This window comes from Elgaria multicarinata, chromosome 2, assembly GCF_023053635.1.
Source record: "Elgaria multicarinata webbii isolate HBS135686 ecotype San Diego chromosome 2, rElgMul1.1.pri, whole genome shotgun sequence".
NCBI classification, from domain to species: Eukaryota; Metazoa; Chordata; class Lepidosauria; order Squamata; family Anguidae; genus Elgaria; species Elgaria multicarinata.
In genome coordinates, this window is record NC_086172.1 from 129,066,902 (window position 1) to 129,083,342 (window position 16,441).

General features: G+C 46.4%; 1 protein-coding gene across 1 annotated transcript in view; it reads left to right on the top strand.

Moving 5' to 3' along the window:
- Window positions 1-16,441, top strand: part of LOC134393424 (cytosolic phospholipase A2 epsilon-like) — a 101,611-nt gene that overhangs the window by 20,810 nt on the left and 64,360 nt on the right. The window lies entirely within an intron of this gene.

Consider the following 16,441-nt stretch of genomic DNA (forward strand, 5'->3'; position numbering starts at 1 on the left):
ACAGCCTACCTACGGAGGTTGTGGGTTCTCCATATGTAGAGGTTTTTAAGAAGACGCTGGACAGTTACCTCTCAGGGATGGTTTAATTGGTTTTCCTGCACATTGCAGAGAGTTAGCCTAGATGATCCTTGTGTTCTCTTCCAACTCCACAATTATATGATTCTATGTTTGCTCGGTAGCTAAAGTCCTTTAGTGACAAAAGCTTCAGGCTTAGTTTATAAATGCATAGACATCTCTTGAAGATGGCAATATCAAGTGATAATAGGCATATATAATGTATCCATCTGTGATAAAACAACACAGAACACCACTTTCCTGTCACCTCACATTATCCCAGTTGCAATAGTTTTCAATGGAGGAAATTCAAATTCACATGTTCATCTGTGGTTCATTGACTCAGACTGACGTGTTCTTGAATGAGATATACACAATGTATATCTCATTTAATGTCCTTGAAAGAACTCGTTCTTCTTCGTGGTCTCTATGCATCACACATATGGGCTTTGCGCCTGCGCAGAGACCAGACCGGAACCTACTATAGCTGAGTGGAACGTTTTTGGCGGGAACCCCTCCCCCCACGCTACCGCGCATGTCCATGGGGTTCCCGCCCTTACCTCAGTTCTTCGTCGTCCGCATTGTGCTTAGACATAGAACCAGCCTACTTAGCGTTTTCTCTATTAAAATACCTTTTTCTTCATTCTTTTCTCTTCTCGTTCGCTTCTCACTTTAACTTATCTTCTTTAGCCTTTATTCTGTCCTATAAAAAAAAAAAATTGTTATAGTTAGATTTCTCCTCAGCGACTTCGGTCGCCTGAGGCCTTTATGGCAATCAAAGCACCATTTAGGAAGTGCGTTAAATGTGGAGCGAAGCTTCCTCCATCGGACGGCCATTCTTTGTGTATTATCTGTTTGGGAGAGGGACATGTGGTAGAGACCTGCCACCACTGTATGTCTTTTACCAAGCAAACCAGAAAAAATCGAGCAGACCGACTCTGTTCGACACTCTGGGAAAGAGCTCTTAAGGCCACGGAGGCCCCTACGATGGAGAGAGCGGTGGTTCATAAGTCTGTTGCCCGTAAGACGGCAGTTACAAGGACTGTTACGGAAAAACCGCCAGACCACAGCACTGAAGTGCAGGCCAGAGCTAATAGGGCTGAGATACCCCTCACGCCTGGTCGGTCTTTTTCAAGTTCGTTGGCTAAAAATATCTCTAAAAAAGCCAGAACTTTGATACCTTCTTCTGAACTGCAGAAGAAGAAGAAGAAGAAGAAAAAGAGGGACGCGGAGAAATCCACCATAGCGTCACCTCGGCCGCGGGAATCGGCCAGGAGCCATTCCACCCCTCCCGCCGCGCCGACCACTTCGATACCGAGGTCTCCTTCGGTATCGAGATCGATGTCGGTACCGATGGCCACGGTACCGACACGCCCTACAAGTCTATCCGAAGGCGAGATTCGAGATTCGGTGTCGATAGCCTCCGCTCGACAACCTGTAAGACCCCAGGAGCTCCAGGGTTTAATCCCCGGGCAGCCCTCGCCAAGACATACTCCAAGACGTGAATGGGACAGAGTATCTCAGTACTCTGATCACCAATCCAGATACGGCTACTACGAGTGGGATCGTTATCGACCACAGCAGTTTTTTCAAGGTGACCAGGAGCATTACCAGCCTGAGGGCTTTTATGCACATCCTCCTCCAACATCGAGGGTATGCCAGTTGCCGTTGCCTCCTCCTTCGGGGCATCAAGTCTCCACGGTATCGACCCCTCGACACCATGAGCAACAGGTGATACCGATTGCTGCATCGACTGCACTACCTACACAGGAAGAACGTCTAGACTTACAAGTGGTGACGCTGTCCTCGCCAGAAGAGAACTATCCATCCGACTCCGAGTCGGCTCACTCTTTGGTTCCAACCGCACCTTCGCCGGACGATGCAGTCGATGATGCTGACCCTTCTTCTCCGTCTGATGATATGGTCCGATTCTCGGACCATATGCTCAGAATGGCTAACGCATTAGGTCTCGACATTCAGCAGGCAGATGAATCCGTCATCGATCCTATTTATGATGTGTTCCAAACAACTACAAATCAACGCTTGGCCATTCCTATACCTCACGCTCTAAAGCAGGCGGCACAGTTGTCATGGAAGACTCCAGCAGTGGCTCAAACAACATCAAAAAGACTAGAGACACTATATCGCGTTAGAGAAGATGATGCACAATTCTTGGTACAGCATCCTAAGCCGAATTCCATAGTAGTGGAATCGGCACAAGGACAGTCTCATAAAACCCATTCTGCGCCTGTAGATAGGGAGGGGAGAAAGTTGGATCAAACTGGAAGAAGAGTCTATGCATCCTCCTCTTTGGGAATCAAAGCGTCGGCTTATGAAGCAACTATGGCGAGGTACCAGCTCTTCCTCTGGGAGAAGATGGGTTCATTATGTGAACACCTCCTGGAGGATAAAAAAGAGCTCGCAAGAGTCTTTCAGAATGAAGCATCAGCAATAGCAAGACAACAGTTGTCCACCGCTCGACATCAAGTGGACTGCCACTCAAAATCGATGATGGGGGCCATTTCTTTGAGGAGGCATGCATGGCTCAGATCAGCTAATCTCACACAGGAAACAAAGTGGAGAATAGAAAATATGCCATTCGATGGCGAAGGTCTATTTAATACCAAGACCGATGAGACACTAGACTCCATCTATAAAGCAAGGACAACAGCAAAAAAGATGGGGTTTACTGCTCCTCCTCAGACCCAATACCGAACCAAGAGATGGACAAGGCCTCCCATACAACAACAACATCGACCACAATATCAGCCTCAACCTCGGCAGCAACAACAACAGCTGCAGAGGAAGAGACCCTACCAGGGCAGATACCAACAGGATAAGCGGCAGCCCGACTTCTCTAAAAAGCAGCGGGTTTGACTTTTCGGACCCAGATCCACCTCCCTTCGCGAACCGCCTAGCACCCCATTACCATCAATGGGAGTTAATAACATCAGACTCCTGGGTGCTCACTATCATCAACTCGGGCTACGCCATCGAGCTCGATGCCCTTCCTCCCTTTTCCGGCGTGAAAGTAACGGCTCCATCCCCTCCTCTGCTTCTCGAGGTACAGACTTTACTATCGAAGGGAGCTATCTCTCCCGTACCTGCAGAGGAGCTCAACCAGGGATTTTTCTCCCGTTACTTCACGGTCCCGAAGAAGGATGGAGGTCTTCGACCGATCATGGACTTAAGACATCTGAACAAGTTCATCACCCCGAGGAAATTCCGTATGACAACGGTTACTTCAATTCTGCAACTTCTACAGAAAGGAGTTTGGTTCGCAGTGGTGGATCTGAAGGATGCGTACTTCCATATCTCCATCAGGAAGTCGCATCGAGCTTACCTTCGTTTTTCGATCGGTGCATCTCAGTACCAATTCACTGTTCTTCCGTTCGGGTTGGCCACGGCGCCGAGGGTTTTCACGAAGGTCATGGTGGTGGTATGCGCCCACCTAAGGCAGAAAGGCATTTACATTTATCCATACCTGGACGATTGGCTCCTCGTAGCGGACAGCAGCGAGGCGCTCCAGTCAGACATACTAACCACCCTCAACCTGTTGGACTCATTGGGGCTATGGGTCAACCACGAAAAGTCCATTTTGACTCCACAGCAGAAATTGGATTTCATAGGGGTAACCCTATCCTCTCGAGACGGGAGGGCATACTTACCATCAACCAGGGCGAATACCCTACAGCAGTTAGCCATCGATACCGAAAGACGCCGAAAGGTTTCGGCATGGACAGTTCAGAGACTATTAGGTTTGATGGCAGCTACTACTGCAGTCATAAAATTTGCAAGACTCAGAATGAGGATATTGCAGGCCTGGTTTTTGAGGACTTTCGATCTCAGGCACAATGCTCGACGGACTTACCTTTCGATACCGAAGCAAGTGAGGGCATCCCTGAGATGGTGGTTCTCGATGTCGACTCTTCTCGAAGGCGTTCCATTCCAACAAGACGCGCCTTCGGTAACGATCACGACGGATGCATCCTTAGAAGGATGGGGAGCCCATTGCAGCTCCTTAACCTCTCAGGGTCGTTGGCCTCGATCACAGAGGGAGCATCACATCAACCATCTCGAACTCCTGGCAGTAGAAAATGCAGTAAAAGCATTTGCACAGATGATCGAGGGCCGAAATGTCTTGATCACAACGGACAATACTACCATGGTGGCATACATCAACAGACAGGGTGGAACAAGATCACACCCCCTGAACCGTTCTGCACTCAGAATATGGAACTGGTGCATAAAGAGAAGGACTTACCTGACTGCGATCCATGTAGCCGGCAAGGAAAACATCGTTGCGGACTCTCTCAGCAGGTCCTTCCATGTCGACCACGAGTGGGAACTCGATGTCGAAGTGCGGGAAAGCCTTTTTCGGTACTGGGGCCGTCCTGTTGTCGATGTCTTCGCTACCGAAGACAACGCAATTTGTGCCAAGTACTGCAGCAGAGCAGGAAGAGGAAAGTGCTCTCTAGGAGACGCCTTCACCAGGACTTGGAGAGGAAATCTCCTGTACATATTTCCACCCTTCCCACTATTGACAAGGGTGTTAGCCAAGATCCAGATGGACAACTCCAATTGCATCCTGATCACACCGTGGTGGCCTCGACAGACGTGGTTCTCTCACGCCCTTCGGTTATCGAGAGGGGATTACATCAGGCTCCCGTCGATACCGAAGCTACTGTCTCGACACCAGGGCAGGGTTCGACACGCAGATCTGTCGACCCTCAAGATGACTGCATGGAGGATAGCAACCGCTCCTCCTCTGGAACCAGAGCTTTGACTGTGGACCACATTATATTGGCAGCACTAAAGCCTTCTACGAGGAAAGCTTATGCAGCAAAGTGGCAAAGATTTCAGAACTTTGCATCAAAAGATGATCAAATACCAGAATCTTGCCACTTAGCCTTTATCCTCAATTATTTATTGATGCTTTTTCAGCAGGGACTTAAGCTTACATCCATCAGAGTGCACCTAGCTGCAATTACATCTTTTCACCGAGGCATAGATGGGTTTACACCCTTTACCCACCCAACAACTAAGAAATTTTTGAGAGGGCTTAAGAACACAATACCAACTGTGAAAAGTATTGTACCTCCATGGAGCCTGTCAGTTGTGCTGCAAGCACTGACACGCAAACCTTTCGAGCCTATGGCTTCGACAGACCTTAGGCTACTTACTTTAAAGACTGTCTTTCTAGTAGCCATTACATCGGCAAGACGGGCAAGTGAACTTAGAGCTCTTAGGATAGATGTCCCATACACTATCTTTCATAAGGATAAGGTTGTGCTACGCACAGATCCAGCCTTCCTACCTAAGGTAGTGTCTACTTTTCATCTGTCCCAACATATTACTTTACCTGCTTTCTTCCCTAATCCAACTACACCTCTTGAGTCTTCCTTGCACACTCTCGATGTAAGAAGGGCTCTCGCTTTTTACAAAGACAGAACAGAGACTTTAAGGAAAACAAAGCAATTGTTTATTTGTTATGGTGAGCCTTCTAAGGGACTCCCTGTCTCTTGCCAGCGGTTGTCACGCTGGATAGTGGAGACAATAGAATTGGCCTACTCTATTTCTAAATTAGAGTTAGTGAAACCTGTGACAGCTCATTCCACCAGAGCTGTTTCAACTTCGGTGGCCTTCACCAGAGGTGTTCCCTTGGCAGAAGTCTGTAGAGCCGCAACGTGGTCCACTCCATCCACGTTTGTCAAGCACTACAGTTTGGACACCCGTGCGAGGCAGGACTGCTCATTTGGGAGGACAGTGCTTTCAGAGATCTTCAGATGATGCACCAACCCACCTCCAAAGGTATGTCAGCTTGCTACTCGCCCATATGTGTGATGCATAGAGACCACGAAGAAGAAATGCAGGTTGCTTACCTGTAACTGTAGTTCTTCGAGTGGTCATCTATGCATTCACACAACCCACCCACCATCCCCACTTGGTGGTGTGAGACTTATAAATGACACTGTTTTATTGTGGAATGTACTTTATTTTATTTACACTCATGTTTATGGGGGCACAATGTCGGACTCCTGTAAACTGAGGTAAGGGCGGGAACCCCATGGACATGCGCGGTAGCGTGGGGGGAGGGGTTCCCGCCAAAAACGTTCCACTCAGCTATAGTAGGTTCCGGTCTGGTCTCTGCGCAGGCGCAAAGCCCATATGTGTGAATGCATAGATGACCACTCGAAGAACTACAGTTACAGGTAAGCAACCTGCATTTGTCAGTGCTATAAACTCTCATGGAATCAGCTTTCCTTAAGGGCTGTTGGCAGAATGACTCGAACCTGACAAGTGCTGAGCTATGTGGAATACTAGCTGAAGAATCTGGATCAAAGGAATATGAAAAGTTGCATTATATTGCAGGAAGTACATGTTGTATAGCAGGGTTCCCACCTCAAGATGGTGGGAAACCCAAAGAGATGCCTCGTCTCTGAGAGGCAAAATCATGAAGAAAGAAGAAGTAGGAAGTGAAGTTAGCATTGCTAAGAGTAAGAAGACCTTTTCAAATGACATGCTAACCACTGTAGATTGCTCAGAAATACGATCCACAATGGGTTACTACGACATGAGGGGGGAGATTTCCCTCCCCATGGTGGGCAGACTTCCCAAACCCACTACTTACCTGCTGCAGGATAGCAGGCTTCCAGAGCGGTTTCCGTGTCATGTGGTGGGAACTCTGTGGGTTTTGGGCCTTATTCCAGTGAAATAATAATAATAATAATAATAATAATAATAATAATAATAATAATAATAATAATGGCAGAGACCATACAGTCTGCCAGCAAGAGCAACTGGAACTTCTGGCAATGGACTCTCTAGGGTCTGAAGCCACTTATTTTCATTTTCATCAATGGAATGGCAGCTGGGTGCATGGAAGATGCATGGAAGATGGCTAGTGATTAACTACAGAGGGGGATGGTTAGTGGATCTATGTGGCACTGCATGGTTTCATGATCATGTGATGGGCCATCCTGTCATGATTCTATCAATGTTCCTCTCTCCATAGTTCCCTCTTCCCCCATGCATGTTTGAACAGGGCTTCAGTCTAGCATCAGAAAGGTCTGCACAGTCTAAGAAGCATAGAATTCCTCTCTCTCTCTATTGCACCCACACTTCCAACAAGGGCTACATAGCTTGTACCAAAGAGCTCCAGAACAAGCAAAACAACCAACTTGCCCAATGAAATAGGTCAGGTTCCCCCAACCTAGTGCCTTCCTGATGTTTTGGAGTTCAACTCCCATCAGCCCAGCCAACATGGCCAATGGCCAGGAATGCTTGGAATTGTAGTTGGTGGGCATCAGGTTGGGAAGGTTGGAAAAGGTGACAGCCCCAAATACAGGGCCAGTGGCTATATAGGGGTGCCCTTCAACAACTTCCCCGCAAGTATTTCCCCATCTGAAAATGACGTTTGGGGCAATGTGTCTTGTATGCAGGATTGCTCTGTTAACTGATTGGTTTTGCGTTGTCTATGTTCAATTGTTGACATTTTCCCCTCTTGTGACACAATAATACTTATATTTTTAGTCCATGTTCCTTAAAATAATTTCTGATATATTTTGAACGTCATGAAATTTGAGAATTTGGAAGACAAGAAGGGGTAGCTTGCAGCTCCATACAGGGTTGTACTAATTCCTATATTGATTTCTGCTCATTCAAATGGACTTATGAAGTTAGCAGGGGTAACAGAGCAATTCTTACAACAGGGGTATTGCATCTTGGTCCCAGGGGCCAAATCTGCCCCAACTGGGGTTCTAATCTGATGGCCACCTCTTCCCATCCCCCCAATTCATCATTTGTTGGTTTCCTGGTGTTCGTACAGAGTTTCCCCACCCTATTCTAAAGGATTAAAATGCCTCTCTTAAGGCCTAATTACTAGCAATAAGAACTTCAAGCTAGAATATGATGGTATGTTGGTCCCACTTCCATATATCTCTGGGTCTGCCCACTACTGAAATGTGACCCCCAAGAACTTCTCCGAAATCAATTTCAGCTCTCAGGCTGAAAATGTTTCAACACTCCTGTGTTATGGTATAAGCAGTGATGGTTGACCACCATATAAGCAATGATGGTTTACCACCAGATAAGCAATGATAGTATAGCACTATATAAGCACTGATGCTATGCCACCATATAAGCAATGATGCTGTGCCAACATCTTTTCCACTAAGTACTAATCCTGCACTTCCTGTGTTGCACTACTGCACTGGGGGAAGCAGGCATCTGGTTGTTTCTCAACTCTTCCTAGCCTAGTACCACTGTGAGTCCTAGCCTACTTCTGTGAGATATTTGGAGAGAGCTGTCATGCACCTTTTCAGGGCTGATTCACCCAGACATACACATCACTTGATGACTGCATTTGTGAATGACCCATATTACAGATCTAATTCTACACATAAAACACATCACCCTCTGCCATCTTACCCATAATGCTCTTCAATGAAGCCCAGTTCACACTTTCAGGTGCAGTCACCATGCATGAAGTAATTAAGGGATGAGAAGCAGTGAAGTACATGCACATCTGGGGGGCTGAACTGAAATGGTTCTCCCTGTTTATTACCATTACTAAATGGGGTGGGCCATTTCAGCTATTTTTGCCGAAGTGGGATAGGTGAAACTTTGGGGTGTGTATGTGCACCACCTACCTTGCCTCACTGAAAACTTAAAGCTGTGTAGTTAAAGATGTTCTTTCTGTTACTTGTGGAGAGAGAGAGAGAGAGAGAGAGAGAGATGTTGGCAAACTCTTTTTCTTCTTCTTTGAAGAAAGCTCTTTCTGCATCTGTCAAAAATATTATGAATATAATAACCTCTATGAATAAGCAATACTGAGGCAGCAAGGCAGGTGGGCTGGATGGGGGCAGAGAAATACAGCTTTGATAACATTAAATTATCAGTGAATTCAATTGGCAATTAATTTGGGGGGGGGAGTTCAACCTTTCTCTTAGATGTTTCAGCAACAGTCTGCTTCTCATTGCATGTCCGTTCATATTTTTTTCCATATGCAAGAGACACCATCACCTTCCTGGCTAGTTGACAAAAAGGAAGAAAACACAAGATAAATTATGCCAGATTACACATGTTCAGTATCATCCCTTTCCCTGGCATGCCAAGTGAGTGGAATTACAGAGTGATCCTAAATCTCACAAGGATAGAAAGGATCTAAATTGTGATGAAGTGTCCCAAGAAAGAAAGGAAAGGAAAGCTGCTTTGTATGATCAGTGCTTGCTTGAGACATTTCTGCATCTGTAATGAAGAGTCAAAAGGACACCCACACTGTTCTGATGAGAATGCTTCATCACACCTACCCATTTCCCTTGAATTATCCGATAGTGTATGAAAGCTGTAGTTGTTGTTGTTGTTAGCTCCATCACACCAACATTATACATCCACCCCCGCCCTGCTCTGGTGCGTACCCCGGGAGGGCTGGGCTCTGTGGTGCTCGCTTGGGGGTTACCGAGGTGGCCGGGTGGCCCTGCTCCTCGTCTTCCTGCTCTGGCGCATGCCCTGGGAGGGCTGAGCCTGCCCTGGGCTCCACGGCGCTTGCTTGGGGGTTGCCGAGGGAGGCAGTCGGGTGACTCTGCTCCTCATCATCCTTCTCCGCCCCTAGTGGCTGCTCGGAGAACAACAAAAGAATCACACTTTCCGCGGTCCATAATACGTCGCTATTTTTTTGGAAAAAGTGCAATCAAAGCAGGACACATCGGAGTACTTCGCCGTAACTGCAGATTATAAGGTAGAAAACATCGGAGTCCTTTTCACACAATTCACAGTGATTTCACAGTTTAACGCTGGTGTGATAGAGCTCTACATTAAATAACACACAGAGAAAGAGATTGGAGCCGAGGTGTCAACCCGCTATCAGCCCTTAGTTTTTGAGAAGCTCTCAGAGGCAATATTCCAGTGGTGGGTAGAGTCAAAGGCAAAAGGGTTCAGCCAAAAATACCAGCATATTTTAAGCTTAAAGCTTCCACGGTTAACTAAACCGTGGAAGAGACATTTCAATGTTTTAAAATAAGAAAAAAAAAATCAGTGTCGAAAGCCAGGAAACCACCGAATGATCAGCAGTCAGGGGAAAGATGGTGAGGCCAGGGGAAGGAGGCAATCTGGGGAATCCTGGGGGCCAGATGGTTACCTCAGGTGGGCTGGATTTGGCCCACTCACCTAAAGGTTGACACCCCTGGATTAGAGGAATATACATTGTGTCTTGAATGCACTGGCTTGAAGTAATGGCTTCATGTTGCTTCCTAGGGCCAAACCAGACATGGCATGTCTTTATACTGTGTCACCGTGTAGTGGTTTCTGACTGAAGCCCAGAGCAGATCCATTGCTTCACTAACATCAAAGGCAACAGCCTTCACTGAGCTGGGAGGATTGCTGAACTCTGCTCATGTCCTCAAGCAATTCTACAAGCCTACCTTCCCTCACGCAATTATAGCTCCCAGGCTTTCAGGAAGAATTTCTATGAAACCTATTTAAATATGTGACTTAAATATACCTTCAGTTTCAGTTCTCTGCATAGCTGAATGCCTTTTTCCAGTAGAGCTGTGCACCAGCCCCCCGAACCGCTTCATGGCCCGATCCAGAACTTTCGGATCAGGCCCGAACTGGTTCAGGTCTATCCGACCCTCCCCCAACTCGCTCCAGATCAGATCCCGGAGCGAGATCTGAAGGGTCGGATTGAGATTCGCCCACCATTTTGCCCCACTTCCCCACTTACTTGCCTCCGCGGTGAATGGCAGAGGCAGGTAAGGGGAAGGGGGGGCAAAATGGGGGGTGAATAAGTCCCCCTCCCCCCTTACCTGGCTCCGCCATCCGCCGCCACATGGACTACGGTGGCAGTGGCAGGCGGTGGAGCCAGGTAAGGCCCCGCTCCCATTTACCTGCCTCTGTCACAGTCTGGCACTGGCTTCAACTGAGGGCCAGGCCTCAAACCGGAAGAGCAGGCCGCAGCTTGAGGCCTGGCCCTCAGTTGAAGCCGGCGCTGGACCGCGATGGAGGCAGATAAGCCCCCCTTCCCCCTTCCCTGGCTCCGCTGCCATCACCGCACGGACTGAGGCGGCAGCGGTGGAGCCAGGTAAGACCCTTCCCCCACTTACCTGCCTCTGTTGCAGTCCAGCAGCAGCTTCAATTGAGGCCCACTGCTGGACTGCGATGGAGGCAGGTAAGCCCCCTTCCTCCCCTGCCCCTTTACCTGGCTCCGCCGCTGTTGCTGCACAGACTGCAGCGCCAGGTAAGCCCCTCCCCCACACTTACCTGTGTTCAGAGCTTCGGATCGAGGCGAAACGATCCGCTTCGTCTCGATCCGCAGCTCCCCTGACCCGATTGGTTTCGCTTTTGGCGGAGGCGAATCAGGCCACTCCACTCCCACTTCTATGACCCGAAATGGAGTGGAGCACAGCCCTATTTTCCAGTAAAGAATGAACTTATTTATATTGCTACCAGCAGATGGCATACTTATTTCCAAGCAAAGAGCCCTTCCCTATAAACAAATGATGGGCCAAAGTATTTGACCCAGGCTTTTTATTGGTTTTTAACTTGGGGTGAAAAAATGAGCCCTGAAATTGGAATAATAGCTGGATCAGAATGCAATTATATTGGAATAATATTCGGGAGTGGGCCAAAATTGTATACTTTTTTGGGTAGTTGTGGTTTGCCATTTCATTTCACAATAAAAACCTCTGTTTCCAATACAAGTGGTGGCAGAGCAACTCAGAGGGGTGTGTGTCTATATGCCCTATTTACCCTGTCAGGGCTACATAGTGGCGTTGCATGGTTTATATAATGCAGCTGCCAACTCGTAGCCAAGACGATGGACTTTTTCCCACTGAAACTGCATTTTTTTGAAAGTCTTGATTTACTGTGACCTTTGCCTTTGCTTTGAGGTAACCATGTTGTTTCTTTGTGTGTCAGTGGTGGCCTCAGCTCAGAGCTCAAATTATGCAAGTGGGCATAGCTCTGGGTGTACTGGTGAAGTGCGGTAATGCAGGGCAGGGGGAGAACTTGACAAACCACATGGTGTTGCAGCTTCATTTCCTAGGTGATCAAGGGGATGTCTATACAGCTTCTTTACCCTGATGTAAATGCAGAGATTCGCATTTCAGGACACATGATGCAGCCGTCCATTTGCTGCAGCGCCGGGTTTTTAACGCGATAATGCACATACCATATTTTCCGGCGTATAAGACGACTGGGCGTATAAGACGACCCCCAACTTTTGAGAAGATTTTCCTGGGTTAAAAAGTCATCTTATACTGGGCGTATAAGACGACCCCCAACTTTTGAGAAGATTTTCCTGGGTTAAAAAGTAGTCTTATACGCCAGAAAATACAGTATTTGCATTTGCGATTTACCTCGACTTTTGGATCAGCGTCTGAGTTTGTACCACATTAGAGTTATGCATCCTTGGGGGAGTTAAATCACATTTTGGCATGTGGGCATAACTTTGAGGTCAGGACAAAGTGATTGGCTGATTTCCTGCCTTCCCATGTATTGTGTCCTCTGGCTGCCTCATTCCTTCCCTCCGTTTTCATGTTGAACTATATGAATCTGCGGAGGTCCGCAGATGGAGCTTTTAAAATTAAAACAAAGAGGGGGGAACAGGCAACAAGAATAGGAGACGTGTTCAGTCCCCCACTTGCATCCTTGTCTGCTGCTCGTTCCTTTCCTCACTTGGTTTTCCTCCTATATGGGGAATGGGCAGATACAGCTTTTAAAATTAAAACAAAGAGGGGGGCAACGGGCAACGAGAGAGAGGAGGCGTGTTCAGTCCTCTTCTCACATCCTCTGCTGCCTCGTTCCTTTAAGCCCTAGGTTTTCCTCTTCTATGAATCTGCAGAGCTCCGCAGATAAAATTTATAGCTTTACTCATCTATACTTCATAGCATTGTGTATGCAATAATGTGTATGCGCAAGTGCACATTAATAACTGCACTACAAAAAAATTCAGGAGATAAATCACTGTTGCTGCTGCAGTGTGACGCTCTTTACCTAGATTCGAATCGACGAAAATTCAGGTTTATATTCCATGAGGTGCAATCTCGTTGTCGTATAGACGGAAGCCAGGTGACTGAAAAGGTTAATTGCTTGCTTGAAAATATTGCATAGTGGAGGTCTTCTGGGAAATCTCTGTGTGCAGATGGCCAAAGTGGAATATTGGCACGCATGAGGAGAAATACTGACTGACCAGTGTGTATGTCTGTTGTACTCATGCATATACGTAGGGCTGCCCGATGGGGAGTGACAGGAGGCAGAATTTCAAAAGGCACAGCATTTCCTCATCAGGGCACGGGATGGGCTTGACAAGCCGAATGGCCACCAGCGCTGTGGCTTTCCCGGTTGGATACCCCACGCTCCCTCCTGCTGTCTAACTTTATCGCTTCCACCTCTCAGCAGCGATGCTGCAGGGTTTTGAGACACGCCTCCCCACCCACAATGTTCCACCTTCATTTTGAACAGAATGATGCATGTCATGCCAGGCTGCTGCACCGTAACTTGAAGTAGCAAAAGTTCATCATTTTCCTCAGTCGCCACCTCAGCAAACGGCCACATGGAAGTTGCCGGGGGTGGGTGGGGGTGGGTGGGCAGAATATTTGGCTATGTTTTTGCATCCAAGTTTCACAGGGGGTAATAAAGGGAATGGGAGCTGAGATGCTGCGGAATTTCATTTGTTACATGTATTTAAGCAAACTGATGCAATTTGCACTTTCCCAATTAATATGTGGATCGGAACGCAGTTATCCTCCAGGTCCTTCTCTAAATATTAATTCTTGACTCAAAAAAAGGATACATTAAAACATATTTTAGAGAAACATGCATACAATTTAAATGAAAATGTTTGTGCATTAAAACAAATTTCAGAAGGTGAGATGGAACAGATTTATGATTGAGCAAATCTGAAACTGATATTTCATTAATGGATTTGTCCATCCCTAGCTGTGAGTGAGTAAGCTGTTTTTATGGCACAACTTAATTTTTTAAAGGCCAGGACAATTTTATCATACATTTATTTCATAATAATATAAATTGGGGTTAATTGTATGGAGAGTCATGCTTCTTCACTGGGGTGGTTGGGCTGCTTGTGACACTTTGTAATTAAGGGGTGGTGATATTTTTATTTGGTGATTGAAGATATGCTAAAATACAGTGATGAGGTTTCTGGATTAATCCTTTCCCCATTCCTACTAGAATAGGGAACTTGCATTGCAGCAAAGGGGACCTATTTTGAAATAAGTGTGTTTAGTATTAGTGTCTTCAGATGAAAAATATACAGGTGAGTGAGCCACAGAAGCAGGTAGCAGAAATAAAGAAAGTTTGCTGAAGATCATGACGGTAAAGTTGCCCCAAGCAATTTATTTAAATACCAGAAAAGATGTTTAGCTGGTTGTTCTACCTGTTCTGAATTAATTGTTACTTTTAACTGTGTTGCAGAAGCTGGAAACTAAAGATCTAAAATTATGCTAGGTAATGAATGTATAAACATAGAAGGAACAGTCAGGTGGTTAAGAATAACACAGGATGTTAAATTATGGGGAAAGGTGTGGGATAACAAAATTAGCCTACAATCCTATATCCACTTATCTAGGAGTAACCCCCCATTGAACTCAATGGGATTTGCTTCTGAGCATGAAACGTTTTAAGTTTCCTTCTTCTTAACAGAAAATTTGAGAAATTCAGAAAGCTCACCACATGCCGCATCTAAACTTTGCTTCAAGTCCTTCTGCTCAACATAAGCAAAAAAGTAATTCAAAGCCATGTTCTCAAACTTATCTATGGAATTTCATTTGTATCATCTACAGATCCGTCTTCCCACAAGCTCTATCTTCTCCAGCAAGCATGGCCATGCTGACTGTGGATGCTGGGAGTTGTAATCCAACACAGCTGGAGGGAGCCGGGTTGGGGAAGGATGACCTATAGATTTATTTATTTTTACATTACTAGCAGTACAATCTATGCCCTCCTGGTGCCTGGGAGATGTAGATGGGCTGTGTGGGTCAACCCCATAGGCCTCTTGCATACTTGCTCCCAGTGCTTCAGGCCAGGGCATAGCTGCCGCCTGCTGCTGCCTCTCCTCTTCTGTGCCCACCTCACAGGGCTGGTTTGTAGGTGTCTTTCTTTCACTCAGGGCATTAGTCCTTCTTCCTGATGAAGGCAGCTGCATTGCTGCTGCGCTCACCCTGTTGAAGTTCCTTGTTAATTTTTGAAGTGGGATTTCCTTTCAAATGGCCATGAATAGGGATCTATTTTATTTAGAAGCCCATTTAGCTGTCTTCAGCTTACAAAATCCCTGAAATATATGCATTTCTGAAAATGGGGTGGGGGAATATTATATTTAAATATTCACCAAAAATCAGGGGATGCTTGGATTTCCTTCAAACTGGCCATGAATAACAAACTCAGTGGAAGCTCTCAGGGTGCCCACTTACAGGTCTGTATCTCGAAAAATCCCTGAGATATTTGCATTTCTGTAAATGGGGTGAGGGAATATTTTAAAAAATTCTCCCAAAATCATCAGGGCATGCTTGGATTTCCTTGAAACTTGGCATGAATGTGGATCAAGGTGGAAGTTGGGATGGTGCCCATTTTCAATTTTGTATCTTAAAAATGACAGAGATATTTGCATTTCTGAAAATGGGGTGGGGGATTTTTACATATTCTCCAAAAGTCACTGGATGCTCGGATTTGCTTCAAACTGGCCATGAATGTGGATACATGGATAAGCTATAATGGTGCTGATTTTGAGGTCTCTAACTTTAAAAGTAAAAAAGTTATAGGCATTTGATTTTCAATACAAGTCTATGGGGGGAAAACACGGAGCTCCGATCCGGATCCAGAGCCCCGCCGTGGAGTTGAGCAGACCATAGGCGGATCAGACTCAAACTGGAAGTTTTGGATTGGGATCCAGAGTGGATCAGGGGGTCTGTGCACAGCCCTAGTGGAAATAATGTTTGGGCCAGTGTTGCTGTGTCCCTGATAGCAATTCCCACGATGTGATGGCATATAGGGGGCCCCCTCTTAAAGGCACACTTTTTCTATAGCATTGTATGAAGCAGCCATCTCCAACCTGATGTCCTCCAGATCATAGACATGCACAGCACATTTCATTAGGATGTGCACCCAGGGAACTCAATCATAAAGGACATTATTCTTATTCATTTATTTATTTATTAAACACTATAGACACTGATGCCCTACTCCGCATTCAGCTTTCCTGACCAGGGGAGGGCTGTTGCAGGTGAGGGGGTGGGAATGAGGAGACACTCCTCAAGCCCCAGCATTGGTGGTGACATTGGCCGGAGGAGTGTGTTATGAGGCAGAGAGATATTATTGCTTGAGACATCAGGGTGTGCCTGGGCACAATCTGCACACCCCTTGCACACGCCTA